This window comes from Anneissia japonica, unplaced genomic scaffold, assembly GCF_011630105.1.
Source record: "Anneissia japonica isolate Jap-2015-1 unplaced genomic scaffold, ASM1163010v1 scaffold18742_len73605_cov171, whole genome shotgun sequence".
Classification (NCBI taxonomy): Eukaryota; Metazoa; Echinodermata; class Crinoidea; order Comatulida; family Comatulidae; genus Anneissia; species Anneissia japonica.
The window spans coordinates 22,723-36,989 of NW_022719834.1; the positions used below are offsets into that span (position 1 = coordinate 22,723).

Below are 14,267 nucleotides of genomic sequence, written 5' to 3' on the forward strand. Positions count from 1 at the left end.
CCTTCAGAGTTTAAAAAAAATGAAAAGAGGATCTTTTTCAATGATCAAAAATAACGGACATAAATTTTAAGTATAAAGTGTCATTTTCCGGCATCTAGAATCCCCAATTTTTAATATTTTTTCTCACCTCAGCCTCAACCATGATGGAGCTCAGATGGATGTAGTAATTTTACTAGATTTTTTACATTAAAGTGCCATTTCTGGCATCTAAAATTCAATTGTTTCACCTCAGTTTCAACATGCTGGGCTGAGGTGGATGGTAGTTTTCATAAATTTTATCCAAGTGCCATTTTCTGGCATCTTTAAAGTCTCAAATCTGTCTCTTATACACATCTAGATGTGTATAAGAGACAGGTATAAAGCACCTACAGGAAAGTCTATGGTAAACTCTCCATATAGGTGGGCACATTGACAAGCATTGCCTCGGGTTGTATTATAATCAAGTTTTATACAACGGATGTTAGTGTTAAAATAATATAAAGTTATTGTATGTAGAATATCTATTAATAATAAAGTGTGTTATTTTGCAATTAATTAAGAAGTAATTAAAATAATGAAAGTCATAATATTTGTTGGTTAAATTTTTAATTTCAGTTGATTTATTTGCATATTCCACCAGACCAACTATCCTCATACCAGGCAGAGAAATGATGAATATTCATTGATTTCAGCTAGAACTGCAAAAACCAGCAAAACTGCAGAACTGACACCAAGTCAAGAACAACTTCTGAGAGGCATATATATCTTTCAGCGGGGCCAAGGGTGGTGGGTGGAGCGTAGGTTCCACGCGTGGCGATTGCCTATGATGGGCGATCGCATCCGCTTGGATAATCCCAACTGTCTTATTGCGCGAGATGCTGACGAAATTTTCGAAAAAAGTTTCGTTAAGATTTATTGGATTGTAGAGTATGTGGTGTTTGAAATACAGTACACTACAAATTGTAGTACAATTAAAATAGTGTTTCATTTTGTTTGATTTTAACTAAGTCCAGAATAGGACTGAACCATTTACATTTACACTAAAGTCCAGAATTGGACTCATCCATTTACATTTACACTAAAGTCCTGAATTTTAACTAAGTCCAGAATAGGACTGAATCATTTACATTTACACCAAAGTCCAGAATTTTAACCTTGTCCAGAATAGGACTCAACCATTTACATTTACACTAAAAGTCCAGAATAGGACTCAACCATTTACATTTACACAGAATTTGACCAATAATTTACACCAAGTCCAAGAAGTCCATAATTTCACACTAAGTTCAAGATAGGACAACTAATTTACACTATTCCAGAATTTCAACCAAATCCAGAATTGGACCAATAATTTACACTATGTCCAGAATAGGACCAACAATTTACACTATTTTAACTAAGTCCAAAATAGGACCAACAATTTACACCATTTACAATCTCGGTACAAAATTTTAACTAAGTCCAAAATAGGACCAATAATTTACACCAAGTCCAGAATAGGACCATCAATTTACTCATTCTCATTTCTGGTTTTATTAATCAACTCATTGTCCAGAATCCTCAGCATTTTAAGTACTGTAATTCCAGAATTGGGCCAGCATTTTAATCGGACTAACACTAAGTTACTTATTATATCACAAACCTGACTTCTTTTCATAACCACCAATTTTATGAATGTACAACAAATGTTTTTGCAGTGCACAGTAGATGTCCCATAATCCATCTGCTTCATTTCCATACATCACAGTTTGCAAAGCTTCAGGTAACAACAGCGTATGTAGCAGGAATCAAATAAATCAGTGTCTATTCCACACAATTCTATATCAAAATTTGACTTTCTATAGTTCACTTGCATTATCTCAAAATCTGACTTCGCTAAGCTTCAAGCACCATTCAGCTACTGTTGGTACTGAATACTAATTCAAACAAATCAGTCTTGATTTCCCACAATTCATTGCTCAACCTTGGTTTCCCACAGTTCATCTGCTTCATTTGTACTTCGCAAGCTTCCTAAACTAATCAGTCTGCCCATCATTCATCTGCTTTACGTTAACAAGCTCCTACTGAATTCTAGTCTTGATAGCCCACAATAAATCTGCTCAGCAAGTGTTTTCCTAGAAATTATAAAAAACAAAAACTATTAACTATGAAAGTACTGTAAAATTATAATTTAAACTAGTTAAAATAATTGTATATGTTTGTACCATCATTACAGTATTTGTAAATCACTGTTATCATATCCAATAGCGTAACGCTGGGGTCGAGGGCTCTGTGGCTTTCCTAGGATTGCCTGGTCGGCAATTCCATTTTGGGACTTTAGATTTTTATTTATTGAATCTGTCATTGTGTTCTAAATTTTTTTTAATGGCAGAATAAATAATCAGTGATGAATCCAGGAATTTGATATAGGTGGGCCCAGTGAAGAATTTTTACAGGCGAAGGGTCTCAGCCCCAACCATGGTGGGTAAGAAAATTTATGACTATAGCACCTAGATGACTGGAAATGGCACTCACAGATTTAAAATTTGAATATAATTTTATTTTTATCTCTATTTTTTAATTTTAACAAACTTAGGGGGCCCGGTTAGACCCTGTTTGATCCGTCACTAGATATAATATGGACTACAATCAATGTCAGACACACATTATACATTTTATCATTCAAGCTCTTTTGGGTGAGGAGTTCTAGATCAAGGACACTATTGATTGGGGGGGGGGGGTGCCCTGATCCGGGGGGGGGGGGTGCCCTGATCCGATTGAGGACGTAGTTTATATCATATGGAAGGCCATGTTCATTATTTTTTAAACTTGTACTATTTATTTACTTGTACTGTTTATTGTTTTTCTTTAGTTATTTCAGAGATTTGTATGATTAAAAATATATAGTCATATTAAGCAATTATAATGTATCAAAATGCATTGTGATACTGTTAATTATTAGCGAACGTATCAATTAGCTAATAAGTTTTGTAGAGACGGAAATGGCGTATCCTTATTCCAGCCTCGTGACGTCACTTCTCGAGGTAAACATCGACGGTGACAGCGGCTAAAAAGTGGTTATAAAACTTGCTTTCTTTTAGTTAAATCCCACTTTTTGTTTAACGCAACATCAAGATGTTCTTTCCATTATATAAAGGACCTACAGTTTGAATTTTATTTTATTTTTTATTTTATTTTATTTCAATTCCACACCAACAGCGAGTACGAACCTGCCACTTACAAAAGGATGGATATCAATTTCATTGCGGTAGTAGCTTATACCATGGTAAAGATGATTTTTGACCTGGACTACAAAGGTCGGGGGCCCTGTGGATTGCTACATGAGAGCGCATACAGTAGGTTTAACATATCCATACTTCACTGTAGTACAAGAATAAAAACAACAAAATTAATTTAATTGTAACAACTTATTTTATTCTTTTGAATTTGCTAGTCAAAGTTTATAATACTTTTTAAAGGTTTTTCAAAATTTTATATCAGGCATTTATATTAAAATAGTACCATCTTACTACAATTACATTATTACCACCCTCATTATGATAACCTTTATCTATCATTATTATAATAAAATGTAATTTAAATCTGAAGAAAATTTATAATTGACGATGAATATAGTAGATTTAACCCTTATTAAGGGGACAAATTTTTGGTCCTGAAGGTGTCCTCTTAATAGGAGTTCTACTGTACCAGCATGTTTAGGAGAATCCTCATTAGAACAATATTTTATTATTATGCCCACAATGAATATTCTGAAATTCATATGACTAGTATTATTTTTCTGTTGCCGTTTACTACAACATACAGTAATTGTGAAACCTTCAACGGTTTAAAAACAATTTATAGAAATAAACTTAAAACAGACAATTACTGTAAGATGACCTAAAAATAACATTATTCATATGAATATCAGTGGCATGTCCAGGGAATATCCGGGGTGCTTGAGTACCCCCCCTCCCACACCTTCAGAGTTTAAAAAAAATGAAAAGAGGATCTTTTTCAATGATCAAAAATAACGGACATAAATTTTAAGTATAAAGTGTCATTTTCCGGCATCTAGAATCCCCAATTTTTAATATTTTTTCTCACCTCAGCCTCAACCATGATGGAGCTCAGATGGATGTAGTAATTTTACTAGATTTTTTACATTAAAGTGCCATTTCTGGCATCTAAAATTCAATTGTTTCACCTCAGTTTCAACATGCTGGGCTGAGGTGGATGGTAGTTTTCATAAATTTTATCCAAGTGCCATTTTCTGGCATCTTTAAAGTCTCAAATTCTTGTGGGGTTGGGGGCTCAGGTGGATATGGTTGATTTTGGAATTATAAGTATTTAAGTGCCTTTTTCGGGCACCTGTTTAATTTTCGGTTTTTTTTTACTCATCTCGTCAAAAATAAAAAGAATTAAAATGTAATTTAAATTCCATTTCGGGCATCCACAGGCACAAACTACTGAAAATGTTCTCACGTCACTGCCAACCAAGGTGCCACTGACGTGGTTTGGACTCTTATTTTATCACACTCCCCTCCCCCTCCTTAAATCCTGGATAAGCCACTGATAACCACGGGGGTGAGGGGAATTTAGGTTTAAGTTCATCAAATATATAATTCAATGGTTTAAAATATTTTCTGCAAAAAAGTTGATTATATTTTCGTTTCAAAATATTTAAAGTAGTCTCATTTTCCAGTGGCGGGTTCAAGGCTCCCCCTTCCTCCCCCTACCCACCCTCCAATTTAAAAAAAAAGAAATTTTATTCAAATTCAATCCAAGAGTACCATTTCCCACCACCTATGGGTGCCTAATAATAAAATTTTTTACCTCAGCCCCAACCATAGTGGGACTGAGCTGGATGTACCCTCTATCTGAGACAATTCCTCTTTGGGCCCCTCCATTTCGAATTCTTGTATCCACCGCTGTTTTTTTCAAAAGGACGATCATTAGTAAACAAAAATTGCTGTAACACTAATGTCAAGTAGCCCTTTTTTAAAAATATAAAGCATCACATTTTTGGGATTTATAAAGGTCGATGTGCAATTTACTATGACATTTAATATTACATGGGTCGCGACTTGTCTGGGAAATCACAAATTGGGTCCCAGAAAAAAAAGTATGGGAAGCGGGGTTTCAAAATCATCAACATTGAGTAACATTTTGAGTTTATGAATTTGAAAATCATTTCTTTACCTGCAGCAATGTGGGTGGAGGTGTATTTATGGCTTGAAGATCACTCAACTTTTTCCATATTCTAAAATAAAGAACATAACAAATAATTGTATAAAAAAAACCTTTAAATATGCATACCAAATCGTAATAATTCAAGTAACGTAATGGATCCAGGAGATGGTGAATATACAATAGAACAAAGTATTGTAAACATGGTGGTAATTTTAAGTTAAATAATTATATAAATGTTATACCACAACAATGACGGAAGAAAAACACCATAATGGCAATACCGGAGGACGTGTTGTCACATGATCATTCAAATGTGACTGTATGCTTGAATGATTAAACATCAAGGTGTATCTGTGTAAATACACAAGTTTCCATGAAGACATGGGCATCGTGGTTGAAAGTGGGGGGGGGGAGACGAAATTAGCGGTGGCGCCAAGGCCCTTATTTGGGGCTGCTATCCACAACGAGAACAACAAAAATTGGACATGGTCTGGCGTCGCTAAAAATCGTTTGAAAGTGGTTCAATACCCCCTGAAAATATGACAATTCAGGGGTTTCAAGGGCTTATTTCATCAGTACTGGGGAAAGGGGAGCTGTCCAGGGGGAATGGCTCCGGAAGCTCTGGCGCCTGGAGCCTTTTATAAGTCATGTCTAATTGATTTTAATAAAGAATGCAATTAACATTTTTATTTCCACACTACATTTTTAAAATACAGTGGCAGATCCAAGAATTTGAAATGGGGGGGGGGCAGGGAGGGACTTTTACAGATGAAAACTGCAGACCACATCAGCCCCATGGTTGGGGCTGAGGTAAGAAAATTTATAATTATGGCACTGCTAGTTGGCCAAAAATGGCACTCTCAGGCTAAATTTGAATATAATTTCTTTCTTCTCCACTTTTGAAAAAAATTAGGGAAGCTGGGCTGGCTGGGCCCCTTGAATGAGAAATATGATGAGTATTTCACTGAAATACTCATCATAATAAATACTCATCATAAAAACTTTTTCAAATTATCCTGGTAATCATAATCATGCCTGCTTAAATATTTCTTGCAAGGGCGTCGATCCGTGGTTGAAAGTGGGGGGGACGAAATTAAAAATGAGCCTTGGGCCATAGGCACAAGCCTTGGTTTCAGACCAGGGGGCTTCGCCCCCGGAAGCGCTGGCGCATATAGCATTTTAATTGATTTTAAGCAATGCAATTAACATTTATTTCCATACGAAATTTTCAAAATATCCAGTGGCAGATCCAGTAATTTGAAATAGATCTGGGCCAAGAGAGGGACTTTTACAGATGAAGAGTGTAGACCATCTCAGCCCCACCATGGTTAGTGCTTAGTAAGAAAATTTATGATTATGGCACCTCTAGTTGGTCGGAAATGGTACCCTCAGACTGAATTTGAACATAATTTCAATTTTTTTTCCACTTTTAATTTCGAAAAAAAAATTAGGGATGGTGGACCGGCTGGGCCCCTTGAATCTGCCACTGAAATGCTCATCATAAAAAAGTTTTTAAAATTATCCTTTTAGTCATAATTATGCCCACTTTCGTGCAAACTAACCTTAAAATAATGATTTATTATCTACTGATTAGCTTGTAACGTATTCAAAATTCGAACCATGAAAACCAAATAAGATAAACTTAAAAGCAGTTATTGATTTAGTCTTTTTGCATGTACAGTACTTTTAAAATCAATCAAGAGGTTTTTGCTTTTCTCCTTTTTTTGAATTTCACTTTTGTGTATGTAAACTTGCGACTACACTACTGTGAGTGAAAATAATACCGTCTAATTTACGATCCAACAGGACTAGGGAGGGAGCACACAAAACATTAGTTAGCATTTTGATTTCACAAACATAAAGGTGGTTTACTGAATTTATCATTATCAGTGGCGGCTCCAGGAAAGCAAATTAGAGGGGGAACAGGGAGAGACTTGCACAATTTGGGAAAGTAGATGGTTGGGGCTGAGGAAAGAAAATTTATGATTATGACACCTTTAGATTGCCGGAAATGGCACTCTCAGACCTAAATTCTAATTATAATTTTCCTTTGTATTTTTCCAATTTTTAAAAAATAATTTTGAAAAATTAAGGGCGGCTCGGCCCCACTTGAATCTGTCACTGATTATGACGTCATTGCGAGATTTGTGTCAACGTAACACTGGAGTTTGTAAACTTTTGGTAGGCCTATCACTTAATCATATCCGTGTCAAAGGCTGTATAATTGTTTAATAATGGCTATATAAAATTCAATTGACTAACTATAATTTTTTTTGAAATTAGGAAAAACAGTAATCCTATGTATACAGATAATATTAAACACTAGCATAACATATAGGTACTAATAATATACAAAAGGAATAAATTGTTTATAGTAGAAATTGTGCACTTTTGAGTTGGTAAAAATATTGGGCTAATAAGTATACACGCTTTCAATTTTAACAACGTTCAGTACATTGTTTTCACAATAAATTTAGCCTCTGATAACCGTTGCACCCATAAAATCGATCTAGTGGTTTCTGAGATGGTTACGAAATGTATAAACAATTGCGTTTTTACTCGGTTTTGGTCTGGAAAATACGTACCGCACTTAGAAAATTGAACAGACAAAATTCATGAGTCATACGTAAGTGTTATTCTTTCCATTCGCTTTTAAAAGTGGGGATTTAATTGTAGAAGATTGGTGAAAAGTGGGGGGAACAATCAATATGATGTTCCCCTACTTTGAAATGTGGGGGGATGCATCCCCCTGTCCCCACCGATCGACACCCATGATTTCTTGCAAACTAACATTCATTAAAAAAATGTGACAATTCCTCCTTGGGCTCTTCCATTACGAATTCTTGTATCCACCGCTGTTTTTTCAAAAGGACGATCATTAGTAAACAAAAATTGCTGTAACACTAATGTCAAGTAGCCCTTTTTTTAACTGGTACTGGTACGGGCATTTATAATGTGCTACTTCCTTGCGGTTATAAAACACAGTTCATTTCCCTGGTCATTGGGTCCATATGTTAAGTGTTGCTGCTGGAAATCAGCGCAGGAGCAGACAACCCCACCAGGTATCCATTTATACTCCTGGGTGGAGAGAAGCAATGCAGATAAAGTGTCTTGCTCAAGGACACAAGCGAATTGCACAGCCAGAATTTGAAAATCATTTCCTTACCTGCAGCAATGTGGGTGGTGCCGTATTCATGGCTTGAAGATCACTCAACTTTTTTCATATTCTGAAATAAAGAACATAAAAAACAAATAATTGTACAAAAAAAACTTTAACTATTTATACAAAATCGTAATTATTCAAGTAACTAAATGGATTAATGAGTAAAGGATCCAGGAGACAGTGAATATACAACAGAAAAAGTTTCCATGAAGACATGGGCATCGTGGTTGAAAGTGGGGGGGGGGAGACGAAATTAGCGGTGGCGCCAAGGCCCTTATTTGGGGCTGCTATCCACAACGAGAACAACAAAAATTGGACATGGTCTGGCGTCGCTAAAAATCGTTTGAAAGTGGTTCAATACCCCCTGAAAATATGACAATTGTAGGCACATTAAAAGATTTTTCTAATGAGGATTCACCTAATCATGCTTTTTATAAGTCGTCAGACCTGTTTAACTGTCTGAAAATAAGCACATAGATTGAATTTTTTTTTTTGCAAACCTGCTCGCAACCCAACGCAAACGTTTGGTGACTGATTTTTTGGGTCGCAACCCATAGTTTGGGAAGCATGGATCTAAACTCTAGTGTGGATTACTCACATCAATGTGTTCTTTAATTTGAATTAATGTGAAACTATATTTGAAGTCAATTGAAGGATATAACTTTTTGTGTGCTCCTAGCCCCGCCCCCTCATAATTTTGGCACTATTATGGTTTCGCATTTAGTCCTAAAATCATTTACTAAATTATTTTACACTTATTCAATACCAATACATTCCTTGATGATTTTACTTTCCTATAATCCACTTATTATAACAATTATGGTTTATAATTAAGTTAACCATTAATTAGGACGGCTAACGTAGTACATGTCAACGGCTTTGCGGTATTGCCAGAATCAGGGCAAAATTATACCATATTAGATGTGCAATGGGCTTAAGCGCATCTAGGCCTAAGTAGAAAGAGTATGAATGTAACTCAAAATGTTAATATCTACTTTTCGCTTTTATTTCATCTTCATCAAGAAAAATACATAATACAAAAAGACAACGCCGTGGCTAGAGATACAGTACGGTACCGTATCTCTACTTCATTTTGCTAAAGGTACGGTAAATGGCATTATGTCACCATCACCTAATGAAGAGCCAGAATATGTGTGACGTCATCTTTCAAGACTGACATTGCAGATCACCTACGATGAGCGGAAAAATGTGAATGATGCACTGGGTAAATTAGAACATTGAAAAGTACAATACTGTACTTACTACTGTCGTCGATAAATAGGCGTATAGTTCCACTCAGTAAGAGTCATGTCATTTATCTATCTATAGCCATTATCAAACAAGGACTGAATCCTGTACCAAACTCTTGGCATATGTCACTAGGCTTTGCTTAAATTCTTCGCTTGGCGAGGAAACTAAGCAAAGCCTAGGCCTTTGCTTGGATTCTCCGTTTGGCAACGGCCCTGCTTTAGCGACAAACCTAGGCCTTTGCTTGGATTCTCCGTTTGGCAGCGGCCCTGCTTTAGCAACAGATCGATCTGGGTGGCATATATCAGTCATAAACTAACTCCTGCATTGTCAAGTTCTCAACTTCCAAAATCTCATCCCAAGTTTTAGTCCAAGAAGCCTAGATTATAATATATTCAAAATTACCACGCTTTACAATCTGAACAACATATTCATACACTTTGAATGCACATGTATAATCGATACATCCTTGATTTACCTAACTTTACGTAGACTTCGTCCTGTTACTTCCACCAATCGTAAACATCATTCGTTCAGCCAGAATTCAGATCGAGAGAATGAGTTTCCACAATCATGATTATTAGTGTCAAATTTGTCGAATATATTTTGATGCAGGCCCATTTAAACAGAAAAGTTCTAGTAATCCTATAAGAATCCTCTTATTTACAGTTTACAGTATATTCAGTTTTTATTGCATGTGTTGTCATGTAAATGGATTAGACCAAAGACTGAGTGGTATGTAAACCCTCTTTGCGAAGGCATAAGCAAGGTGGCCTGGGCCTACGTAATGGGGATTCATGCCTTCCTTGATATGGCTATATAGATAAATGACATGACTGTTATTACTAAGTGGAACCCTTATACTGCGCCTATTATCGATGACAGTATTATAAGAAAATACTATACTCTTGCCTAGGTAATCATGTGCTAAACCAAGTACTTATTCGCAAGTCACACCGCTCACCTCCTACCATATTACACTGTGGGTGATCTACAATGCCGGTCTTGAAAAATGACGTCACACACATACTGGCTCTTCATTGGGTGATGGTGATGTAATGACATTTGCTGTACCTTTAGCAAATTGAAGTAGAAATATGGTACCTATCTCTAGGAATGGTGAAAAGACAAACTACAAAACAATACAAGTTTTCCAGAAATCCTAATGCAGCGAAATAATTGGTCACAAAAATTACAATTGGGCACAAATTATATGACAGACCCTGGAAACCTTCAGTCGTCAACTGTACTGTGTGTGTCGTAGGGCGGAGTTGATTGTGTTGAGCGATCGGGTGTTTACTATCGATATATAGCGTCCTAATTATTGGTTAATTAACTCCATAAGAAACTGTAATTATCATGGCTTAATATGAAAGTCAAATCATCAAAGAACATGTTGGTTTTGAATAATTGTAAGTTTTAAATAATTTTGTAACCGTTTTTTTAGGGCCAGATGCGTATTGGCATTGCCGTTGAGGACATTGAGACCTCGTCGGTCATATTCTGCTTTTTCTGGCCTGTTAGTAGGTAGCCTAGGTTTAAAATTGTAAGTTTTAAATAATTTGGTAACCGTTTTTTTTTTAGGGCCAGATGCGTACATAGCACCTGATTTTACCGTCACAGAATCCGCATTGCCGTCGAGGACATCGAGACAACGTCGGTCATATTCTGCTACCACCACCGACTCGGAGCCACCTTTAATCATTCCGAGATGACAGGAGTGGACTAGGCCTATAAATTTAGAGTATCATGTAGGCCCCTATGTGGTGGTGGCGGCACTGGTCTGGCCTGTTAGTAGGTAGCTAGGCCTAGGAATTTCCTCCAGGCCTAGCTAGTTAGTAGTCCATGGTATAACTAATAATAAGCTCCTACCTCCACCAAATTCAAACTGTAGCTCCTTTAAATGTTGGATATATTATATCTCGATGTTGTGCCGTACAAAAAGAGGAATTTTACGATAAATCCAACTTCCAGGCCCCATCCATAACACACCACGTTTTTACCCACATGCGACCTTGTTTGTTTACAACCTCTCAACGTGACGTCAAGGGACTTGATGTACGATGCGCCATTGGCGTCTCTACAAAAATTATTACTGTAATACTCTGGCTTTTGATACATTACAACTATAATACTACTATATATTTTAATAATAATAATAATAATTCTTTATTTTTGCTCATAATTAACAAATTTAAATGAAATGAAATCCATAAAAATGTATAAGCTTAAAACCTACTAAAACCTAATTAATGTGGCCTTCCATATAATGTAAATTACGCCCCCAATCGGTGCAATATTAAACGAGACGATAGTTGCTGCTACCCTCCCTTCCACACCAATGGGACCACTGCATGGATTCCAAGATCTTACGATTTTTAATGACATCTTGGGATTTTTTGTTAACTTTTCGTTAAATCTTGGTATTTTCGGAATGATATATGAATTGTTTATTTTTTTTTCTATCTAGAAGTGAAAAGATAGACTGCTAGTGGCCATATAAAGTTAATTAACACCATAGTTGACAGTTGTGATTGAGTGTTGTTTATTTTGTTCAAAATAAAACCCATAAAAAAAATAATGTATAAAAATCACGCCTTTTTTTTCTATTAAATTATGAGTTACGCTACTGGAATATTCTTTCATTCTTATTTACCTTTGTTTTCATTTCTAAAAATGGGCGCAAAAACGTGTACGACACAAAAAAAAACATGGTAGGCCTAAGTCTCTAATTTACAGGACTAGTCTAGTGTCTTGACGAGATGGGCAACGAAATGATTTCACGCAAGCAGAGTCAGTGCAAAACAGGCGTCATCAAAAGACTACAGTACGAGAGTTATTCCGATCCGCTAGGACCGTGTTGTTACGTGTTACGTTAGATAAATATCATCATTGGCAGCAGATAATTTCATCTCAATCAAGACCTGTATAAATCATCATTAATAAGCTTACAGTAGTAGATTAACAGTAGTGCAGGCTGATAAATTCCACAATGACTCTCACTAAAATTTCTTAATTTGAATGATCGCCACCAGGGGCTTTCATTTCATTTCCGACCTCCACCCCTCCAACCCATTATATGATTAAAAATAATTTATATTGCCACCAAAAAAGAAAAAAACAAAACAAAAATATTGAAAATGGGCAGGGCGAGACACCTGTCCAATTACCTTATGGGCAGTCCAAAATAATTTTTTAAAATGTCATAATAATTTAATAACAATAACAATAGAGCGCTAGCTAACTGTGCATAACTTAATTCTCTGAAAAAAGATGGCGCTTCAGTTGTTTTTGAAGGCAGACCAGGTACAAAACTATTTTTAATAAATACACATACAATTTGAGTTTCAATGTAGGGCCTACATTATGTTTAATTTGAGCACCCGAACTATGTACACAAACACTTCATTACTTAAACAAACAAAAAATGAATAGGCATACTGATTAATGTTTAGTAGCGCGTCAGTGAATTAAGTATTTACGTAAACACTGTCTAATGACTCAAGTTTAAACTGCATGACCATTTTTATATTTTTAATAAAACTAATTTCTTCTAATTTTAAATAGATTTTCCCCTGAATTTGTGACAATTCGTTATCACGCACAGACCTGTGCTAAATGAGTGACAAATTTATACACGCATGTGTTTCTGCAAAATTCGTGTTTCATACAAAATCACTTTGAAATACGGGACCGTCCCGCACGATGCGAGACGGTTGGTAACTATGTTCACATTACACACTTGCTTTCACCGTAATTTGAATGTTATCAGACAGGTGCACAACCAACCAGGTATAAGGAAGATTGCGCTAAGGACATGTAGTACCCTACTAGGCTAAACGTACAAATTATAAGTTCAGCCACTGGGCAGTGGTGTAACGCCTATGCGCTCTCATGCAGCGGTTCGCAGGGCCTCCGAATTCTAGGGGCCCCAAAGGGGCCCTACTCACTATAGGTTCCTCAATCTAGCACCCTGACCAAAAAGGACTTTGTTGATAAATAACACCATAATGTGTCTCTGAAATCGAGGGCATATCATATTATAACGATTAAAGAGAGGGGCCTCCTCTCGGCCAGGGATCCCACCAAATTTGTCCAAAAAAAACAAAAAACAAAAAAACAATAATAATAAAATAAAAATGGAGATAAAAGGAAAATTATATACACAATTTTAAATCTGAATGAATTTCCGGCCATGTAGACGTGCCATAATAATACGTTTTCTTTTCTCAACCCCACAAGGGCAACAGCATAATGTGTGTCTGAAATCGACTGTAGGACATATATTATATCCAGTGGAGGAATAAAGAGTGAGGGGGTGGGGCGTATTACCCTGTAATTCACATTTTTTTCGTTAGCAACAACTTGGCAACGACATGCATTTATACGCTTCCAGCTGAGCAGTTGTGCAATAAAACGTTTGATTTTAACCCATTAAATATCTTTATAATGAACAATGTTCCCCTGATTAGATTTTTTCGGGCTTTTGGTATGCTATTATTTGTATATTTCAGGAACGGATTCCGTAAAATATTTATGTCAAAATTACTTCTGTGTTCACTATAATTTTGTCTAAAGATTGACTGGTTCGACTATAAAGCTAAGTCAGCGTAAAACTGAAAAATACTCAGACTTTGGATTCATTTTTCGAATAGTTAACCCTCGTTAACCCTAAAATGACTTAGTTTATTATAATCCTTAATCA

The 14,267-nt window shown here is 36.0% G+C and overlaps 2 long non-coding RNA genes across 2 annotated transcripts in view; one reads left to right on the forward strand and one right to left on the reverse strand.

The window, feature by feature from the left end:
- Positions 1–961, forward strand: part of LOC117111075 — an 11,835-nt gene extending 10,874 nt beyond the window's left edge. The window contains exon 5 of the long non-coding RNA XR_004445806.1: positions 595–961. This is a non-coding gene — a long non-coding RNA (uncharacterized LOC117111075). The remainder of the gene's footprint in view (positions 1–594) is intronic.
- Positions 962–979: 18 nt separating this feature from the next.
- On the reverse strand, positions 980–11,593 carry LOC117111076. The gene is made up of 4 exons (XR_004445807.1): positions 11,435–11,593; positions 8,318–8,378; positions 5,161–5,221; positions 980–2,093 (listed from the first exon to the last, which is right to left on the reverse strand). It is a non-coding gene; the product is annotated as an uncharacterized LOC117111076 (long non-coding RNA).
- Positions 11,594–14,267: the final 2,674 nt, after the last annotated feature.